This window comes from Triticum urartu, chromosome 2A, assembly GCF_056163025.1.
Source record: "Triticum urartu cultivar PI428250 chromosome 2A, HENAU_Tu73, whole genome shotgun sequence".
Taxonomy (NCBI): domain Eukaryota; kingdom Viridiplantae; phylum Streptophyta; class Magnoliopsida; order Poales; family Poaceae; genus Triticum; species Triticum urartu.
The window spans coordinates 275,162,536-275,166,229 of record NC_141874.1 but is presented as its reverse complement, the minus strand read 5'-3'; the positions used below and the strand labels follow the sequence as shown (position 1 = coordinate 275,166,229).

Genomic DNA, 3,694 nt, shown 5'->3' with positions numbered 1-3,694 from the left:
GTGAACTCCAGGGTAGGGGCAAGCTAACTACATTGGTTCTTTTTTAGAATTTTTGGTTCAAAACATAATTAGATTTTAATATTTTTTGTTTAAAATAAATTGCATTTTTAGAAGGGGATGTGAACTTCTCAGGAGTTTTTATTATCCTGTTTTCTTCACAAAGTAAACCACATGAGGGTTTACATCAAACTGCATCTATCTTTTAACATTAGTGATAAATAGGTTGCCGGAGCTTACTCAACAGGTCTCAAAACCAAAATACAAACAATCGATTCCTTTTTTGTTTTGCACAACTGCTCACAGTACCTAAGTGTACTGCTTTCTAGAGTAAACGTTGGTTGTGTGCTCCCACTGTTTTGGACTAAAGCGCTGCACCATTGTCGTCGGTGAGGAGAAACAAACTAATTTTGCGAGTACAGCACCACTTTTTGCTAGTGCACTGCATGACTAAGTATAAAACTAACGACAATTTTGCGAGTACTGCACCACTTTTAGGAGTGCACTGCATGACTAAGTATAAAGTGGTGAGGATGAAGGGGGAGGACGAGTATAATTTCACCACACTACACTGCAAGCAAAAAATTAGTGGACCACTCCGAAACCTCATCCGCACTGAAACCGCATGGCAGATGCTCATCCATAATCTGCAACAAGAAAGAACTTTCCTCAAACATGATGCTGGTGTTGTGTACTGCTCTCGTGAGCTGTCAAATTGCATCAGGAGCGCAACACACTTTTTTCTCATTTTTGATGTTTTCCTCTCCTGCAAAAAAATGGAAAACTGAATCAAGAACACGAATAGTAAACTGTTGTGTGCTTAATTTTCCCTATCAAAAATCAAAAAGGTGAACTGTAGCAACAACCAAACGAATTGAGGTTTGGGCCTTTTCTCAAATAACATACCACGCAGCTCACATGAGGGGAGGGGACACAGGAGAGCTCGTCGGAGGGGAGGGGAGGCAGCGGAACTTGTCGGATGGGATCAGGGAGGGCGGCGGACGTCAGCGGCCAGGGCCGGGGCCGGGCGGCGCAGGGGCCGGGGCCTTGGAGGCTGGCCGTCGCAGGGCGGCGCGGGAGGCCGGGGCCGTCGAGGTCGGCGTCACGGGGCGGGGTCGTATTCGCGGCTGGGTGGGGCGGGGTTGGGGCCGCCGACGCCGGCCGTTGTCCTGCTCATCAGGGGTAGCTACCCAGGGGGCAGGGGGCAGACGAGGGAGGTGGAACCGGATCCCCCTGGATCCGGTGGTTGCTTGGCGGGGGCGTGGTCGGCCCTGGGGGTGAGGGCGGCGAGGCCATGGGGTTTGGCGGCGGTAGGGCTGGCCCTATTGCCGAAGGGGGCGTTGGCCATTGGTGGCGGTGGCTCGCATCCAGAGGCGGCGTGAGAGGAGGGATCCGGGATGGGGACGGGGGAGGGAGGCGGTAGGGGCGCGCCACGCCATAGAAGGTGGGCAGGGAGGTGGGGCGCGGCGCGGGGAGGGAGGTGGTGGTGGGCGGCGTCGCCGGAGAAGGTGGGGAGGGCAGGGGCGCGTCGCATCGGAGAAGGTGCGGAGGGAGGTGGGCTGGCGCGGGGAGAGAGGTGGCTGGCTGGGGTCGTGGGGAGAGTGGGAGGATAAGGTGGGGTGTGGGGTTTTTTTTGTGTTCGGTGCAGTTCGGTTCGGTTGTTCTGCGGGGTTAGTTTCTATACGGGTCAGCTCGATGGTGTAATCAGAATAAGAGTTACTGTTATCAAAATAAGGTCTTAAGGGATGTTATTATAATAAATCCATCCTATATATATACATATACATATATATATATAGAGAGAGAGAGAGAATAGCACTATTCTAATCTCAGGATTAGAATAACTATTTGGATCACGATGGGCTCTATATAGGGCGCGCGAGGATGTGGCGGAACTCCCAAACTTGCAGCGATGAAGGAAACAAAAAACACCCAGCCCACCTACTTCCTACGCGCACAGTCCCACCCTCGAATCCACCTTCTCCGACACTCAACCACCGGCACCGTCCCCCGGAACCAGTCGCCGCCTCCGCCCCTGAAACCGGCCGTCGCCTCCGGCCCCGGATCCGGCCACCAGGTCGCCTCCTTCCCCGGATCCGCTCTGGACCGATCCCACCGTCGGCCGCCGCCACCAAGCGCCGGCGCGCGGCGCCGGCGCGTGGCCCCGCCGCTACCTGTGCCACCACGCGCCGGCGCGCAACCCCGTCGTCGCCTGCCGGGGCGCTCGACCCCGCCGCTGCTTGCCACCACCACATGCCGGTGCGCGTCCCCGCCATCGCCTGCCGGGGCGCTCGACCCCGCTGCACCTCCCCTGCCACCTAGGCAGCCCCAACATCGCCCAGTTCCTCCTCCGACGACGACCCTCTGCCACACGTTCCTCCTCGCTGCTCTGCCCCGGCCTCGGGCGCCTCCCCGTCTACCATCCGGCGACACAAACTACCTCCGCCCTCCATAGCAGAGGGCATGCCGTTGTTCGTGGCTTTCCCTGGTGTCCGCCTCTGTGTGAGAGAGGTTCATCGCTTCGGTGTGCGACCTTCCCTTCGCTCCAGTGCGGCCTGCCCTCCTATCTGATGTGACCTGCCCTCTGCTTCGTCGGTGCATCGACCGCGCACCACCCCCCTTCTCTCTTCACCGTGACGGGCCGACGGCAGTGCGGGGTAGACAGTGTCTGAAGTTCAGCTGTATCAGTGTTTCACCCCATTAGAAAATTCATGTTATGCTCATTACTTCGGCAACTGGAGGACGCACTTCCAACGCACGACGAGCTCCCCTGGTTCTTCTGCTCATGATGTTGGAGCGTGCTGCAACTTTCATTTTGTTCTTAGACTCTAATCCCGTCAGTTCAATCCATGTATCTTGTAGGCACAAATTTGAAGACTCAAAGAAAATGGAAAAAAGAATGCATCAGTATAGCTTCTCAGTAGAAAAATAGTCAAAGAGTATGTTGCTTTGATGGTTTTTGTGTGCTTGTATCTGAAAAATTATATCAAAGAAAATGCAGCTACTTGTGTACGTACGTGGATAACGTGGGAACAATGTTCTGTCCGCCATTTGTTTTTGCTAATGAGTTTGTTTGTCTTTCATTTTATATGTTAAGAAACTTGACGCCAGAATTTTTTTTCTTGAAAAGAAGTTCAAGTAAATAGACAGGAGGAGGTCACATATGTGTACCAGGAAAACTTTTGCGGTTTGAAGAAGGACTGAAGTTTAAAGTGATGTAGATGAAAGGTTCAGAGAAGTACAAGTAAATCCGAATCTATTGATGGGAAGAACATAAGAAGTTCAGACAAAAAATAACACAATAGTAGAAAAATAAGAGACCACTTTGGAATGGATATTTCACCGTTTCTAATAAAAAAGAAGTTTCAAATGTTGCTGGTCCCTATGTATTTTTTATTCCACACTTCTGCGCCTACTTAGCAAAACTGCATATGGGCAAGCTCTAATGTTTACAACTTTAAAAGTTCAGGAAAAACACAATCGTGGAAGTTCATATACAAAACTGCATGACGTTCATATATAGAAAAAGAATGACTTTTCTTTGTTAAAAACATTACCTTACATGCTCTGGCCAGATGATTGTGGTGTTCTGTAGAAAACTTGGACAAAAATAATGAAATATGTTTGCCAACCAAGTCCTATTTTACAAAAATGCATGCAAGACGTACAAATAAAAAAACCAAACTGTTAGCTAAGT

At 51.1% G+C, this 3,694-nt stretch overlaps 1 long non-coding RNA gene across 1 annotated transcript; it reads right to left on the bottom strand.

Annotated features, from left to right (window-relative positions):
• Positions 1–247: 247 nt before the first annotated feature.
• LOC125537318 (uncharacterized) lies at positions 248–3,035 on the bottom strand. The gene is made up of 2 exons (XR_007295781.2): positions 904–3,035; positions 248–763 (listed from the first exon to the last, which is right to left on the bottom strand). It is a non-coding gene; the product is annotated as an uncharacterized LOC125537318 (long non-coding RNA).
• Positions 3,036–3,694: the final 659 nt, after the last annotated feature.